The sequence below is a fragment of the Xyrauchen texanus genome, chromosome 7, assembly GCF_025860055.1.
Source record: "Xyrauchen texanus isolate HMW12.3.18 chromosome 7, RBS_HiC_50CHRs, whole genome shotgun sequence".
NCBI lineage: Eukaryota > Metazoa > Chordata > Actinopteri > Cypriniformes > Catostomidae > Xyrauchen > Xyrauchen texanus.
The window spans coordinates 11394898-11413676 of NC_068282.1; the positions used below are offsets into that span (position 1 = coordinate 11394898).

The 18779-nt window shown below is 38.3% G+C and overlaps 1 protein-coding gene across 2 annotated transcripts in view; it reads left to right on the plus strand.

The window, feature by feature from the left end:
* The window catches only part of LOC127646978 (E3 ubiquitin-protein ligase PDZRN3-B), a 143383-nt gene that overhangs the window by 10916 nt on the left and 113688 nt on the right, over positions 1 to 18779 (plus strand). The window lies entirely within an intron of this gene.

An 18779-nucleotide genomic window follows, 5' to 3' on the forward strand; every position in this document is an offset into this window, starting at 1 on the left:
ATTAGCTGATCAACATAAGGTGCGTACACACTGCCAGCGACTTTGTCGCTGCAGGTCGCCAGTGTCTGGCGGTGAAGTCTTACTAGGCAACTACTGGTTGCCTAGTAAGTAACATTTATAAATGACATTCACGGATGTCATTCCATTGCTGTTGACAGCGAATCTCTTTTCTTGCCACTAAAAACAAACATTTTGGAGGGAAAAGACTAAATATAAATGGAATCAGTACATAAAATGCTTTATATCAAAGATGAATTAGAAACAAGGCGTGCTCTTTGCCATAGCGGCTGTTTATCTGTGGCGAAAATGCAAATGCCGGTCTGTCTGGGTCCATAAAATCTCTGCTATCTCAGATACACCTTTCCATGCAGTATTTTTCTTAAAAATGTCCTTGTACGTGGGAAGAGACATATCATAGAGCACTGGGAAATTTCTAACAGCAAGAATTAGCCTTTCATCCATCTTTCCGTTAATGCAGGAGCTGAGAGAGAGAGAGAGAAGGATCACGTGAGCTTTCCCGTCTTCTCTCCTATTGGCTGTCGCTTCCGTTAGTCGCTCTTCATTTGAATAAAGTTGGAACTTGTCTCAACTTTGTCGCATCGCTGGACACGCCCACATCTAGTCGCCAACGGTCGTGAAAGCTCGTGTCGCCGGAAGTCGCTGTGCTCTCATTGAAAATGAATGGTGTGGAGTCGCTGTCGCGCGTGATGTCGCTGTCGCGCGTGATGTCGCTGTCGCGCGTGATGTCGCTGTCGCGCGTGATGTCGCTGTCGCTGTCGCGCGTGATGTCGCTGTCGCGCGTGATGTCGCTGTCGCGCGTGATGTCGCTGTCGCGCGTGATGTCGCTGGCAGTGTGTACGCACCTTTACAGTGTAAGGCTCGTTGCTTGCCAATGTCAGTTTGCTCATTCCTGTTGCGTGTCCTCAACCTAGCAACCTGAGTGAGCTTCAAGTTGTGTGGGGTGCAGGGGAGACAACTCTCCAATAATTTGAATTTGGACTGCTGTACCCATTTTAAATTCTTGATGTCAATGTTGCATATTGCTCCTTTAACTTAAAAATTATTCATTTCAGTTTAAAAGCACATTATACCATGATAATGATACAGAGGTTTTTACAGAATCTCTGTTAAGAACTGAGCTCGTTTTACCGACTTGTGAAGAAGTCTATCTGCCATTGGGTCAGTAGGGGCTCTCTAACCTTGGAACAAAATCTGACTGTTTAAAAGGACCAACAGTTCCCGGTGGTCACTTTTGATGGTGTATAGAAAGCCAGCCCTACAAAGGTTGCTATTATGGCAGAATGAAACTCAAGTGTGTAACAACGTATGCATTGAATTTGATGTAGCGTGTTATAAATATGTCCCAGGGCTCAACAGTGTAAATATTTTCATTTCATGTAGTCATCATTCAGTGGAACAGTAGATTCCCCTGCAACTCTTCTGAACTCATCAGGAAGAATTTTCCTCTCAAAAGCTAGTTGATGGCATTACATTTTTAGCTGCAAGATTTATTCATGCATGCTTTGACATCAATATGTTCTGTATTTAGTCTCTGCATGTAGGATGAAGAAACCGAACCCACTCCTTATACTAACTTTGAGAACTGCCACATGCAGTGAACAAGTCTTAAGTGTCTTAAATCCTGCTGTTCGTTCACATATGCCGTAAGCCCTTGAGACAATGGATAGATTGAGCCACCAAAGGCGACATTAATGCAGTTGGCGCCTGGTGACTTAAGACCACTAAACTAGCCTCGCTGGGGGGGGGTAATGAAACCTACGTTGGTTAATGTGTTTGGCTGAAATGTGGTAGTGTGACTTACTTGGAGGAAGAGGCCCTGGTGAGGGAAAAGTTTTGGAGTGTAATAAGCATGTCAACTGCTTCTTTGCTGTGATATCTGTGTTCCTTATGGTTTTTGGGTCAGAAAGATTCAATATAGTCATTGTTGTAGAATGTCACCTACATCTTGTTTTTTCTATTGCCTTCATTACGTCAATATAACAATGTGTAGATATTTGAGAAGGGTTATCGCTGACAGATTTAGTAGTCTTGTTGTTTTTGTCAAGCTTTTTGAACAAAAGAAGATATTTTGCTCTAGGATGGCATGACCTAGAAAGTCAATTTGTCTTTTGAATTATTTAAGGTGAGTCAGCATGAGTGCCAGAGGATGCAAATATATAAGGAACATTAAGTACAAACCCTTAGGTCCATTGAGTAGACCTTCAAAATGTATAGCCAGAATCTCTCTCCCATAATGCAAAGCATTGAGTTGTGTATCATGGAGCAAAGCAAAACATCAGGTTTTTGATTGAGCGTTCTTACAATTTTTCCTTAATGTAACCCTTTCAAACCTAACTATAAAGTCTACCCTAAACCTAACCATGATATTAATTGTGACATAACTTTTGTGTGCCACAGAATAAAGAAAACATTAGGGTTTGGCATGAGAAAATGAGGGAAGCATATTAGGTTGTTGACATGTATTAGTCATTGCATAAATAAATATGGAATGAGTTTGACAAAATCTTGTTGATCAAGTGTTACGATATCTTTCTAATTCATCATCTCGTTGAGACTATGTAGTGATTTCCACCTGGTCGATGATAAATGGGTGAAATAATTCCCTAGATTTACATTTAAGGAGAAACCCATGCCATATATAGGGACCAGAGTATAATTGAGACTTGGGGTGTGCTGTATGAAATCGGGCTAATAAGCAGCCACCCAGAACACCCTAACAACAACAACATGGCAACATGCCAAATGCCCTGGAAACCACACAGAACACATTAGCATTGTTGTGGTGACGTTTGCATGAACAAGCACCACTCAGATGTTCTTCAGGAAAGTCCATATTTCACTGCTTTCCATTCAGCCAAGAGGCTCTTGCGTGAATAACTTTCAATTGATTTGCATCAACATCTCTGCCTAGAGCGCATCCAGGCAGAGCGTGTGAATGTGTGTCATAGGGTGACCAGGGCCATCACAGTTTTCAACATGCTTTGTGCACATGTTTCTGGCAGCAGTAGTGTTGAGTGACTCACGGTGCGAACATGAGAAATTCCAGCCAGGAACAGCCTGCACAGATCATCTGGGCCTTATAAATGAGCTTGAATACATTTTACTGCCCAACTTTACAGAAAGAAAGGGAATGTTTACTTGCTCACATCTTTGTGTGAGTGAATCATGGAAATCCAAAAAGCCATTTATTTTTCACATTTTCTTGGCTGTGTTAGATTTAGAGACATTTCATGCACGTAGATCACATGTCCATAAAGATCTAGATTCCCCTATAGCTGTCTGAAGGAGGAGTGTAATGGCAGATGTTCCTGCTAAGAACAAGAAAAACCGACTCTGATAATTCAGCGGATGAATAGCGCCTTGTTCGGCGAGACATTTATTTCTTATTAAAAAAGGATGTAAAAGGGGAAAAAAGGCAGTGTTTGCTCTTCACACTTTTCCAAGATTTTCACACATGGCTAGAAGTCATGTTTGCCTGCGAAAGTTTGATTTGTGTTTGATTGGATTTAACACAAGACTGTAACACAAGTTTGGCAAAACATCTTTATACCAGAGCAGATCCTTAAAGAGTGATTGTTTATACCGTATTGTGATGCTTGGAACATAATTTGAGTCAATTATTTGGCTAAAAGTTTTTCTTTTTTAAATGAAAGCAAATTTTTTTTATGCAAATTCACGCTAATGTCCTTCAATTTCACAAATGTTTAAGTTGCATCGTGTATTTTATGGACTAACTTTCTGCTGCACTAGTTGCGCCAAACAGAATAGCAAAAAGTTGGTTTTCTATTGTTACTTGTATGTTTTTCCCATGACCAAGATGAATCTCAACTCGTCAGTGATGGGAACCTACCGCATGGCTGCAGTACCTTTGACCGCTTCTATGTCTGTGTGTTTTTCACAAAACCATGGAAAAACCAGCTTCCTAGATGTCCAAGTGTATATCAGTGCTGTCCTCAGGAGCTTTAGAGGTATAGGAAGGGGTCATGGAGATAGACTTGGGTTGTAAATGTCACCTTGTAAAAGCCTGCAAACAGACAAAGGTCAGAGGTTGAACAACAACCAGCCTTTAAAATGTAGCACCACTGAGAGGCCAGTGTTTGCCATGTGAAAGAAAGACGATCTATGAAGGAAGAGCCACAACACTAAAAGAAGAATTAACATTACCAAACCAATAGATTGTAACAAAACCTTTGGGAGTTGAGAAGGGCTGGGTGATATATTGAATATTTACAATGTATTATCGATGATGTTGTCAGCATTATGGAATGAAGCAACTTAGTTACTGACAAAGTTATAAAATTCCACATGAGCTGGTTTAATACATAATAAACTTTCATATTGAGAATTTATTCATTTCAGTTCTGGAAATGTCAATTGTTACTCCATTGAAAATTGTTTATCTGCTTGGGGGTAAGAAATGGCAGTTTGATGCAAGTTATGTTTTCTTAACCCTTTTATACCATTTCAGAGCAAATACATATACTGTATATTGAGAGTGACATAAAATATTGGGGTATAATTTTATCTATTTTAACCGGGACTATGAATATATTGTCTTATTTAAGTTTTGTTTTATTTTTATTTTGGACAAAACAGCAAGTGTGCCTTAATATCAGCAGCCTTAGTCTCACCACATGTTCCTTATCTTCTTCTGCCTCCATATAGCTGTGAGGTTACGCATAGTGCACCACACACCACTTAACACCAACTGTGTTTTCAGTTATTTTAGTGTGTGCTCGCTGTCTGATGTGGCGTTAAATGGTGTGAGGGGTGAGTGGCAACATGAATAGAGTGGCACCTTGAATAGATACTGTATGTGAAAAGTCTTGAGAGGATGGTCCATTGCTAGCATGCAGATGAGTACTTGGTCCTTTTGAACTGAGGGTGCTAGCATTCATGTCCATTCAAGATTAAGAAGAATGTAGTAGATCAGACAGTTGTTGGAAAGAGAAGGGAGATTCAAGAGGCCCGAAATCTTCGAGATGTCCTTGAGGAAGATTTTAAGTTCTAATGGATTTGGCTTGATATCCCTCTGAGATGTTTGTTGGATTTGTTTTGGGGAGGAGTGGTTTAGATAGGGCTTGGATTCAAAGTGTCCTTCATTCACTTGTCTCTTCATCTATCAGAAAAGTTTTTTTATATATATATATAAACAGTTCAACACTGTTACACTGCATAAAGGGACAAAATACAAGCAAGGGTGTGTTTTTTGCATTGTGAATTAATGGTAAACTTAAATGGTAAATTCTTAATGGTTCAAAATGGACTTCATGTTAAATTATATTCTCAATATAATTTCATACTTTTTCCCATTTGATTTTGTGGAAATTTGACCTTGACATGTTCTTCGACAGGTTTTCATTCACTCTTTCATTAGACTCGAAAATTAATACTTTCTCTTGTAAACGTTATGTATAGTTTTTACTTTTTTATTTTAAGTCTAGGCCTTCAGTGTGATTTGTGCCATTTAAGAAAACTGTTTCACAAGGAATAAGACACCGTATGCATTTGTGCATCATACATTGTCCCAGCTAACTAATAATACTAATTGACAGTTTGAAAGGATGTCCGCACGAAAGCCAGAACTTGAAACAACACTTAATGCCCAAGCAAGCCTAATTTTAACAGCAGCATAACTGTTTTGTGAAATGAATGTAAAAAAATCATAATTTTTCATATTAATCTACCAAGTAGGTCTATAATATCTGGGAAAATTTATTTAATAATATTTGCGATTTTTAAATGTTGCTTGCAATAAATTTTGTTTAATCAGGATACACGGTTATGCTGCGTTCCATTCAAGTTGGATGTGGGATATTCCTACTTGATATCTCCAACTATAAATGCATTCCATTCCCCGATATTCGGAACTGCAACACTCCTGTTAGCTTAGCAGGGGTTTTACTCTCATTAGAGATATCTCCTTGCAACCTTCAGGTGTACGATTATCAAAAGAGATTATACTTTACCATGTTTTATACTCCTGTTTCTGCAGTCATTTGTTAAACAAGCTTTAATATCATGTAATGTGGAAACAAACTCATTTATCAATATTACTTAATAAAGTGAATGTTTATCACTTACTTTGTATATTTCCCTGAGTGTGAAAATTTTTGTTGAGTTGAGAATTTCTGCACAAGCCTACAAATTGTAATTCTGACTTCAAGATGTATTATATTGCACGTTTCCTAGTAGGAATTTGTAAAATCCGACTTTTCGAGTTGAATGGAACGCAGCACTGCTTTTCAAAACTTGATCTGACACTGAATGCTCCAGCAGCCTAGCTATAACAATGCAAAAAGCACTTACCAATTTTCTTGAAGTGAAAATCAGTCCTCCTATCCTGTTTAATAAATTAAGCAATCACACAGTCATGCAGAACATCTTGTGTTTTTAAATACATAAGGATCTCTTTCTCAATGGCCAAAGCGGCAGTGATGACCATCTCACGCTCTTTGCTTTCAAATCACGTACATCACTTAAAGCATGATTGCGTCACTCAAAGCCAGCTAGAAGGCCTCGACCGGGACATATCCTAAAGATCACACCCACCAAGAACAAATCAATCAATCTAATTGGCTGATGAATCTGACAATCTGACTTTAGTTGCTCATTCATTTGCACTATTGAGGGATTCAGTGGAAATTCTGAAGGCCTGAGGGGGTGGAGCTCAGACTCATGTGCTGCTTCAGCGCTCTAGCACTCTTTCAGTGTATACTCTTGACCATGAGCACGTACAGAGTCATTTTGTGATCATCCTTAGTACAGACAAAGCCAGGCACATGTACAGGTACAGACGACGTGCACAGATGCAGACTGGCTGCATGTGGACAGTAAGAAAAAAAATTGCATGACACCCACTGTATGTGAGATGTAGCAGTACATGGAAAACCAAAGTATGCTTTGGTCTTGAGAAACACATCAACTTGGAACTCTTGGATAATATAATAGGTAGATTCAGCATTGATCAACTTTGCAATTAGTTTAACTCCACTTAATCTTAGCCAATATGCCCTTTACTGAAATAGGCATTAACCTGAATCAGTTCCACTGTGGTCTTTATGACCAGCTTGGACATTTCTGAACCAGGAGGCCCCATTCTTGGTTTCCGCTGGGACATAAGGTTGGGTCAACCCAGCATGGGGCCACTCCCCAACATTGAGGAGTCTCCACCCTCCTCACCTTATGACTAATATGTCACAGCACATGTCATCTTTAGCATGGAATGTATCACAAGGTTCTCTCGTGCTATTTCTGTCTTAGTCCAACAGTCTGGTCCAGAGGTGACAGTTTATTTACTGTGGGCAGTATCACATGGTGTGTGGCATTTGAAGATATGAAGCAGGCCTTTGTCAAGGACTTTATTGGATTTGTGCCCCTGTCTATTTTGTAGATTGAGGCGAGCAGGCAGAGGCAAGCATGACTGTTGGCCCAGCTGAGACTTACATTCCAGTGCCTAGCTTATCTGTTACAGGATGTTAAATCTAGTGGAAGTCTTGAAAGGGTCATAACACAATTCTGGTACCTGCTTCTGTTGTAGCTGAGCACACATGGATGGAATGGACAGCTATGTGGTGGATCTATGTTTGTGTTAGAGAAAGAAAGCCATTGGGGGATTGCTGGGCAAGTAGAGCCTTGTTTTTTTACCATCAAAAAATAATGATGAGTAACTAGTAAAATATTAGAAACATGTAACTAGTCATATAGCAAACAATTTGATCAAAAGCACACTTACAGTTGTACTTTGTCAGGGACAATACCTTTGAATCAACCTGGTGTTAGGTCCTTACTCAAGAGTACAATGGTGATGGCTCATGGCTTGTTCCTTGTGGGGCTCAAACCTGCAACCTTTCAGTTACCAGCTCTGAACTTAACGCTGAATTGTGTCATTTATCTGCCCCCGAATGGAATTGTAAAACTAAACATTGTTTTAAACAGCCTACCAAATATGCCCCACATCTGTTGTTGATCAAACAAACAGATAGTGCCTACATAAACTCATGCAATTGGTCAAGCCAATGTTGTGTCAGGCTGCCTGAAATTTCAGGTTATCACTATTTCTTTCAGCTCAAAATTAAGCTTCCTGATGCTGACTATAAGGTAAATCTAGTGTGCATTCTGTTCAGCAGGCTTTTTCCTTATTTATAGATGGGAATGGTATAATTTATAGCTTCTAAAAGGTTTAGGGAGAGGTAATAGGCAAGTGTAATTAAAGCTAATTGTCTTTCCAATCTATCTAGCCTTGTGTAAACATATCAGTAACAATAGTCTCTGGTTGCCTAGCCAGCTGCTCTCACAGTCAGACCCTCTTAACCCACCACGCAAGCCACCCACCCCCAAAGCCTCTCTAATGAACTACCCTCAATTAAACGCTAATAGGCTGATTAACAGACCCTTGGTCGTGAAGTAATAGGCAGCCGTTTCCTTCTAGTTCCCTTCTGTAATGCAGGCCAGGCCCTCAATAATCACAGCCTACTTTGAGTGCCCCAAACAGGACCCAGATAACGTAACCTGTTCAAGTCAAGGTAGTGTGATGAATGTTGAAAAATATTATGTCTGTATTATGACTCAGGACTGTTTCAGCCATCTGTAATGCTAAATGGGATCCAAGAAGAGAAGGCTATTTGCCAGACATGGGCAACTTACGGCCTGCGGGCCGGATCCGGCCCTCCACATAGTTTAATCTGGCCTGTGGCTCATTTATCTTAAAAGTGTTTCTTTTTCAATGGATATTTCAGTTATCTTGCATTTAAACCTACAGTACTGCACCTCCACGGGCATTTAACTTGCTGAGGGTTGCCAGATAAGAGATGCAACCCCCCCCCCACCCCCAATTAAAGATTTTTACTTGTGCAAATTGGAAATATTGTACCTAATGTTAAACTTATTTAGTGCAATCTGGCAACCATGCACGGGAGCGTTCTTTCTAGCTGCTTTCCCCTTGAACAAACTTAGCGATCACTAGTGCAATATTCTGCTCAAGGAAAAGTGTGATATGGCCACTCTGTGTCCATTCTAGAGGCTGCTTAGGCTTTTTGGTGCTACTAAGTATGAAAGCAAATTATCATTAACTTTAATCAAATATGAACATAGATCTCAGCATCATTGAGCAAAAGCAACAAGAGACAACTATGTATTTTTTTATTTGTGCAATTTTGAAATGTTGAAGTCCCTCACACCTGTATGTTAATATAGCTCTTGCTGTAATAATTTATTATAGTCATGTAGCCTGTTTTATTCAGTTGTGTGCTAAATGGAAAGCCAAACCATTGGTGGACAAACCATTGACGAGATCCGAATCACGACCCTTTTAGCGTGTAACGGGTAATGTTTTTAGAATGAAATAAGTAAACTGGCCCGCTTTGTGACAAACATTAAAAGTTCTATAATTTTCTGTTTATTTGTTGTTTTTTTATTAACCCTGATGTAGAGAGTGTTAAATTAAATAATAAATTACCTGGGAAATTGCTCAGGATTTATTCTGTTTTTTTAATGCCTGAATCTAGAAAATAATTTATTTATTATAATTTTTTTTTAAACTTTATGCATTTGCAGAATAGTCCCATTAGTAACATGTACACTTCAGAAAACTATTTTGTGGCTTAAAAGATACAAGAACAAAACCAATCCAGAACATTGTATCTTAAAAGGAGTACAATGTGGCCCCCTATGCCGATGTGGCCCCTTTACCAAAATAGTTGCCCACCCCTGCTCTATGCAGTAAAACCACTCGTTTACTATTGTGAGGCTTTCAACTCGTGGCTCAGTATATCACTATAAGTCTATTTTATAGTGATATAACTCACTATTTTATTCACATTAGGAAGCTTGCAATTTTTGGTGAGCAACAGTTTGGTGACTAACAGGAGGCTGGTCGCCTGTGATTTTCACCAAATATGGAATTAATGATTAAATATAATTTATGAATCCAGCCTCTTTTATGACACATGAACACAGTCTTCCTGTTTTAAGACTTGGTAATTTTCTTCTCTCACCCTCTTTATTTTTATGGACCTACAGCCACAGTGATCTTGTAAATATATTTATTGAATGTCTGTTCTGTAATTTAAGCAACATTTTCACTGTATTTCAGCAGCTAACTCATGATTAAAGTCTCTCCATAAGAACGTCACAGACACCAAAAAATGTCAAAGCTGAGACCTGAAGTTCTGTTTCCTGTCATAACTCACCAAAGAACAAAACTAGGCTTCTTTGTCCCTTTGCCCAAAAGCTATATAGTTGTACTGTGCTCAACATGACCATGGCCTGAATCTTATTTTACACAAGTAAGCAAATGCAGAGGTGATTGCTGAGTCAATGCATTGTAAACATGCAGTCCTGTTTTGCTTAATGCTTAATACTTAATGTGTATTATTGTGTATGGCTGGGAAAAAAATATCGTTTTTCAGATTAATCACAATCTTCATTTGAACAATCATTATATAAATTCTTAAAATCACAAGGTCTAAAGTTTCAGTTTTGCTTGCAATTGGACCTTGTTGTTGGGGCCATGCTATTAAGTTTTAAAATTTATATTTTTGCAATGTATGGAGTTAGAATTTTTCCTTAATAATTTACAGCATAGTGTTATATTGTATCAATATCAGAATTGAGCTTTTGAATCAGAATCAAATCAAATCAGAAAGTGTAACGATACCCCACCAATTCTTGCATTAATGTGCTGGTAACAAACTTCAGTACTCAAAGCGGTGAAAGAGTTATTTTCAAATTAAACCAGAATTGTTATTAATTATTCAGGCGACTAGCTATAAACATGTCAACTGTTTAACTTGCTCAGCAAAACTCTCATCAACCTGTTGCTTCACCATTGCAAAATCTGACCTGAAAGAGAAAACCATAAAAGAAGACAATTTATGCTAATGGATTCTGTAGCGGCCCTTGTGGCAATGCAACATGTTCATTGTTCTACATTTCGGAACGCAACAACACATGTAATCGTGCTTGCATATCTAGAAGCCTTTTACATTCACATTAGTGCATGTTTCAGGCCTAAGAAGCCAACTCAAGTAGTAGTTATGAAGAACATCTCAAATTATGCCAGAATTTCACTGTAAATGCATGTGAGTTCAAGTTTTGTCCTGAATTCAAAACCATCCTATGCTGCAGCGAAAAGACCTCACCCATCTTATTGGGGCCTACTGTCCCAGTTTGGGGACAAGTGAGGTCAATATTTGTCCAGTTGTGTCTCTTCTTTGGGAACACACAATTGACACATGGTTGGACTGAGTCTGATTATCCAAGTCTTTGTGTTGGCAAATAATCAAACTCTTTTTAAATCCAGACAACACAGGCTGGTGTAGAATTATTTCACTGCTAGCCTGACAAGCTTTCTTTTCAAGTGCTATTTGAGAAAGCGGTCTTTCACACGCCAAACAAAGTGAAACCAGCAACCGCTGTGCACCCTTCTCATGCAAATGAGTGCATGTTCAAAACACTATACCCATGTCATGTTATTGTCCTTGTGGACCCACCGTGTACTTCTTTGCTCCACTGAAAGAGATGTACTCCTTTCACATATGCCATCTCAGTTTGATTATTGACTTCCTACGTCATTCAGTTTGGAAACAGAGAAATTTGTCATTCTATGTGTATATCAAATACCCTATGTTGTTCCAGTTATATAACGATATTTGCAGTTTCGTATAACTTAGGCACAGTACCATACACAGTGGTCAGCTGAGACATGCATTTGGTGATGGAGTGCGTGTTTCTTGTAAACTGGTTAATTTAACAGAAAAGATAACAGTTCAAGCATATGTAATACTTTTTCCGGAAATTAAAACACCGTGCAACCCAAGTGCATTGCTTTCCTCCAAGACCATTTCAGACAATGAATCACTGTGGACCACACTTTCTGTTGACGACAGGCAAGCTTTTCTACCAAATTTAATTGATTTGTTTTCAGACAAAAATATAGCCAAATAATATCACTTATATTCATTCTTTTCCATTTGTCATCAACTTCAACTGTTGCTCTTACTGTGAAAACAATCATTGCAAGGTTTGATTTGGCATCACTTTAGAGGGATGTGGAACTCCGTAAGTACAGGAGAACTTCTGGACGAACTGTTGGTGGGGTTTGAGGGTCAAAGAGAGGCTAACAACAGAGGCTTTGGGCAAAGTCTCATACTCTTAGGGCAGACAAGTCTGGATTTACATAGAGAGCAGACAGGCCCTTGCGGTGCAGTTTGGCCTCATGTAAGTACAGCATGATGGGGAGTCGATTTAGAGCTAAACCTTGGAGTTGTTGAGGAAACAAAGGGTCAGACATGAAACAGACAGAACAGAGAGCATGGTCATGGTGGGTTTAGGGGCTCAGAGAGGATCTGCATTGGGTTGAGCGGAATAAGAATGGATATAGTGGGTCCTGATGGACTAGGTAGTTGGTGTTAAATAAACCTGGCCACATCTGCAGCGAGGCATCAAGTTTCTTACATGCCTGGCAGCCTGACAACAGCTCCTTTGTAGACTCTCCCTTCTCACACTTTATCTCCACACCACTGTCATTTTCTTCCCTTTTCTCTTTCTACTTCTCTTTCTCTTTTCATCTCCTCTGTCTTTCTCAGTTTTATTTTTTTCAGCTCCCCCTTTTTCTTCTTGTAATGCAAGACAAGCATCACTATTATTATTGCTTAAACTTGGGGTACTTTGTTCTGAACTTTGCTTGTTCTGTTTTCCAAGTGATTTGACATGTTTTTCTGCTTGGTGGAGAAATATAATATTGATGATGATTATATTTATTAGGGGAGTATTTCATTTTTAAGTGTAATCCTGTTAACCTATGAGATTAATTATTTTTGTGCAATGCCTTTAAAAGCTTGAGTAAAGGTGCCTGTGTTAATATGTATGTATGTATGTATGTGCAACTTGTATGTATGTATGTATGTATGTATGTATGTATATTATTGATCTCATCAATAAAACATCTGTATTACTTATAATACATAATATTATACTATGTATATTACTGTTACATTTAGTTTTTTTCTACATTAATACGTATATCATTTATATACAGTGCATATTTTAGAGACATCAATTCTAAATGTTTATTAATATTGTATATAATTCTATACATTAGTTTACGGTTTTGTAATTCTGTCATGTTAGATTAGTTGTATTAACAATAAAAAAATAAGAGTGATCACGATACATCTTTTTATCTAATGACAGCTTCTTACTACATTCAGTCATACAATGCAGTAACAATATACAGTTTGCAATGCCTGTTTTAACTTTCACATGGCATTCCAAGACTGTCGGTTTAACCCTCAAATCTCTAAAGATGGTCTCGGTTCGGTTCACTTTAAATTTTTAGATTGCTTGGTGTTCGCATATGGGACTTATATCCCGCAAGCCGCTTTGAGACCCCTAAAACAAAATGTGTGAAAATTGAACCCATGTAGAGACCAGAATTTCAAGACAAAGGCAGTAAGCAACCACCCAGAACACCTACGTAATCACATAACATCACTTTAAAACCACTCAAAATGCCTTTGGAAACACTTTACATTGACCTAGCAACCACGGATAATGCTCTTGCATTATGGCGTTGAGTCAAATGTTCTTAAAGGAATAGTTCACCCAAAAATGGCAATTCTCTCATGACTGACTCACCTTTAAGCCATCCCAGATGTGTATGCCTTTCCTTCTTCAGCAGAACTGAAATTAAGATTTTTATTAGCACATTTCAGCTTTGTATGTCCATACAATGCAAGTGAATGTGTGCCACAAGGCTGCTGGCTGTTTGAGGGTCCAAAAGGCATATTTAGGCAGCATAAAAGTAATCCACATGACTTCAGTTCAGCTGAAAGACATACACATTTGGGATGGCTTAAAGGTGAGCAAATCATAAGAACATTTAAATTTTTGGGTGAACTTAGGAGACCTGACTTAAAAAAAAAAAGTTGCAATTTATAATTGTCAGTGATTCTTCATCAATTTATTCTTGCCCCTTTTCTTATGACATACATATCTTTTCTTATGACTTCTTTTGACTGCTTTTTCTAAGCAGGTTATTATAAGGTGTGTTATTCTAAGAAAGGTCAAACTAATCCAACCAAAGAGATGCCCACCTGAAGTTTGGACCAAAATGTCATCAACAGAAATGGATGTCAAATCCTTTTTTTATGAAACAGTGAGAGGAGAAAATACGTGCCAACATTGTGTCATAATGAATGTGTGTTCCTTGGTGTTGATGTGTGCTGACAATGGCAATAAAAAAAAAAAAAAAACAGTACTATTTTGAAAGGGGTATATTGGCATGATATCTGCTTGGAAATTTCTAGACTGAGTCGTATTAACTTAAAGACAAGTATTATGTTGCGTGAAAAACGAAAAGCCTAAAATGCCCAGTCTTTAGTCATAGTTATGTGGTTCTGAATCTTGCAAATCTTGTTTCTGCTTTATCAATTGGGTGTTATGAAGAGCTTGTTACCAGACTATGTGACATTGCTACTAAATTCCTTGATACACAGCCCAAAAAATGTAAATCCTCTTCCAGCTGTCTTCCGGATCAAGGTCTGCTCTGTATTTAACACAGAGCTTAAAACTGCAGGAAACAGCACTATGAATCAGAGTCTTCACTAAATGCCATGAGAAAGATTAGAATCTATTTTTTTTTCTCCCCTTTTTCTCCCCAATTTGGAATGCCCAATTACCAATGCGCTCTAGGTCCTCGTGGTGGCATGGTGACTCGCCTCAATCCGGGAGGCAGAGGGCGAATCTCCGTTGCCTCTGCGTCTGAGACCGTCAATCCGCACATCTTGTCACATGGCTTGTTGAGTGCATTACTGTGGAGACATAGCACTTGTGGAGGCTTCACGCTATTCTCCACGGCATCCACGCACAACTCACCATGCGCCCCACCAAGAGCGAAACACATTATATTGACCACAAGGGGTATAGTGACCCCTTAGCAACCGAGTCAGTTTGGTTGCTTAGGAGACCTGACTGGAGTCACTCAGCATGCCCTGGATTCGAACTCGCAACTCCAGGGGTGATAGTCAGCGTCTTTACTCGCTGAGCTTGTCTTGTAAATATTTTACATTTCTTTACATCTTTTCTTTGTTAATGTGTCTTCCTAAAACAGGTTAGGGATCATTTGATTTGCTTGCATTGTTAATATGACAATTGTTCAAAAAGTTCACCCACAGGTTATAAATTCAATCTTTTCGATGCATCCTTACCATGCCCTCACAATGAATTCTTCTTAAATTTCCTCTTTTATTTTAATGTGGTTGGAATCCATCACTATAATATTTTCAAACATTATCACTTATGCTAAGCTCAGAAAATGAGAACCACATGTTTGGCCTCATTTTGAAGATAAAAGGTATGTCTGTTAAAAAGAAGGGGGGTAGAAACCAAGACCCCATTTCTTTTCATACTTGTACCTTCCCTTAGCAGATGTGCTTAACCACAGGGTCCATATTACTCCCGGAATGTTTCAGGTGGGATGTTTCTAATGTGGACAACCAAAAGGAAAGTGCTTTGACTTTCATGTCTAATGCGGAAATAAAATAAGTTTAAATATATAAGCACAGACCTCGGATGAATCTCGGGCTGGGATTATTTTGGTGTACAAGGTTCAAATAAACCCTGTGTAGGTTGCAACCTTTTCAATCAAAGCCAAATGTGTAGCATTTTAGTCTGTGTTGAAAGTATTAAAGCATTATTGAAGTATCTTCTATGTCAGCTCTTGTTGTAAGAATGTTTATCTGATAAGTCTTGCCTAGTCTCTTCATAACAACTCTGTTTTGGCAGATTGGAATCTGTCAGTGACTGGTTTATTTTGAGAACCTTTTGTTGGTTGTCAGCAGGTATTCTCTGTCCAAGTCTTAGTTCTCAAGTACTTTTAGGATCCAAGGCATTAAGATGCTATTTTCATTTGCAGAATTGCAGTCTTTAACTTGCTTGGATAGTTGTAGGCTTATTTGGCTTTTCAGTATATGTCTAACTTCGATTCATCTAACGTTCTCTAATGTATTTGTAATGGTGAAAATGTTATTACAAAGTTACTTTAAGTCAACATGAAATTAAAATTGTCTCATTTGACTTAATGCATGTTTCTGGTCTTATTGTGTATGATGTATAGGTGCATGTTTTAGTTTTTTTTATGTCGCCTTAATCTTTTATCACAATGAAATAACTTAATCTCCCTTTGAAATAATTTTCCTTTTCTGATGACGCCACACAGGCTATTGGATAATGTTCAACAATAGCCAAATAGTAATTTAGGAAATGTTTTAGCAAACTTGCATTCAGGTCTGGCTCCATCCTGTTATAGAATGCCCACTTTTAAAGATCCAATCAATTCCAGATGGATGAAATCTAGCCTCACCCATAAATTCATCAATTACGAAAGATAATAAGTTGCGAGTTTACTTTAATTCCATGCATGGCAATGTTTTTAGATAAATAACATTTCTTATCACAAGCATTAATGTAACTGCCATTCAAGCACTACATTTTTGCTCCTGTCAGCTTGTAATTGCAAGCATTTGTCATCAAATACTAAATGTTTAGCTAAATGTGTTTAGGTTAATTTCCCAACACAAGTGAAATACTAAGTTAAAAACTGAACTTTTTTGAAGACTAAAACCATTAGTCCCAATTTTATGAACTTCATACAAGCATTCAATCATTTTACTAAACTCATCCTTATTTATAATTCAAATCTGTCTATTTTATAAGGCACAAAGTGATCATGTTATTGTGCCAAGTTGCATTTTAAAATGATTATGCCTCCAGCTATTTTTCATTTTTAGGTGAATATGACAAGGCTGCTTGGAAAATGCCAAAGACAAGAAGGGTGTGCATAGCCTGGAAGGTTTGCTCTAATGGATAGTGCTGATAAAGAATGATGTTCACTAACCTCTATTACAAAGCATTTGTTTACTCTGGACTACCTCATATAGACAAATATGTCTTGTAAGAAGCAAAGAAGATTTCTTGGAAGCAGTCCAGTCTTTTTTCAAGAGCCGATTGTCTACATTTTCAAAGAGCATAAATAACATCTAGCATGTTCTGACTATCTACAGCTATTCTGTTTTGGGAACAATTTGCATGGCCTTTGGAACGTCTGTCAATATTTTTGTAAGCATTTGTAGTTGGAATGAGCAGACGGGCTCTGTGATCAAACAGCTCTTTCATGTGTGACCTTCGGATGACTTGGCCCTCCAGGAACCCCTAACAAAGCTGAGGGTAATCAGATGGCAAGGCGGTCGCTGCCCTCCAATTCAGATTGGAGCTCTGGTTGAATTGGACTAACTCAAATTTTTAATCTTCTGTACGCTAGAGCAGTGGTTCTCACTGGTAAGTCACAACCCAAAAATGGTTCACAGGTCTGTTCTGATTGGGTGGTGGACAACAATGAAAAAACAATAATACATTTAAATGATAAAATGCAACTAACCACATAATTGTATACAGTTAATACAGCAAAATGAATAGGCTTTTCAATTGTAACCAAAAAGAATGAGAAAATGCTTACCATATCTTTTGATGTTAACGTCAAAGGCCATGTGTCTTTTGATACAAATTAATCTGTCAATTTGAAGAAAATAGGCAAATTAGGCAAATATGAACAGGACACGTGAAATCCATGAGAACTGAGACATTTAGAGACCAAACATTCAATACAAAACTAAAAAGGTGTTCCAAGTCCTATTTAACCTGTTATGCAAGGAATTTTGCAAACCGTTGAACTTATGCAAATCATGGTAATAATAATAATACATATTAATGTTTGATGTTAAGGATTTGTTTTTTACTTTGGTACAACAAACAGTTCTGGTATCGCTACTTGAGCTAGCTGACTCTTGACGTCTAATGGTGTCATTTAGTTGTCTCTCAAACCAAATGTGGAATCTCAAATTTCCATCTCTATTATTTGGCTCAAAAGGCACTTATTCACAGAGCAGTTTATAGTAGTGGACCATCCATTTTGGCCCTAATTTCAGCTCATGGTAACCAAAGATGTGCTATAAATGTACAGTTTAAAATTTAGGCTCTTGTTTCCTATGATTCCCTCAGTCAACATAGAGGTTTTGTATTTCATATGCCCATATCAAACTTGGACCATAGTATGTTCAAAGCCACAAGTTGGAGGGTGAATGTTGCGGCATTGCTTCACGTTTCACTTATTCCGTTGTGGCGAGTTCTCTCTTCAGAACGTGTAATCCACCAGGTCATATATTTTCATAGAATGGCTAAGGAGGACTGACTGAAGCCCCTTAGAAATGTTTGGCAACCATAAGGAGGGTGAAACATGCTCTTGCGACTCCTTGAAATGTTTTGCTTGTGGTCTGGTGAGCTCGTTTATCATGAAGTCAATTAGATAGAATGCCACAGACTGGCTTGGTAAGTAGAAGAGACTGTAATTTAGGAAAATGAGAGGATGTTCTATTTCAAATTGTAGCATTTAGGCAGTGCTAGGCTAACTCTCTGGCCACACAGTAGTATGTGGGTGCTAGTGGTGATATGCAGCTGATTATCGAGATGACGTGATTGACGAGATGTGGGGATCCAGACTGCTGACTCCAGTTTGGACCGGGCTCAGTCATATGCTGGACAGTGCAGCGATAAAAGGGCCAGAGCAAATCTTTTTTTTTTTGTCATACAAGACCATTTTGTTTTGGTGCCGGAGTGTGTATCTGCATTTCAACCTCTGAAATGGCCAGAAAATGAATGGACTCATCTACATTGTTTTCTCTGTAGCTCACATGTTCTTTCTT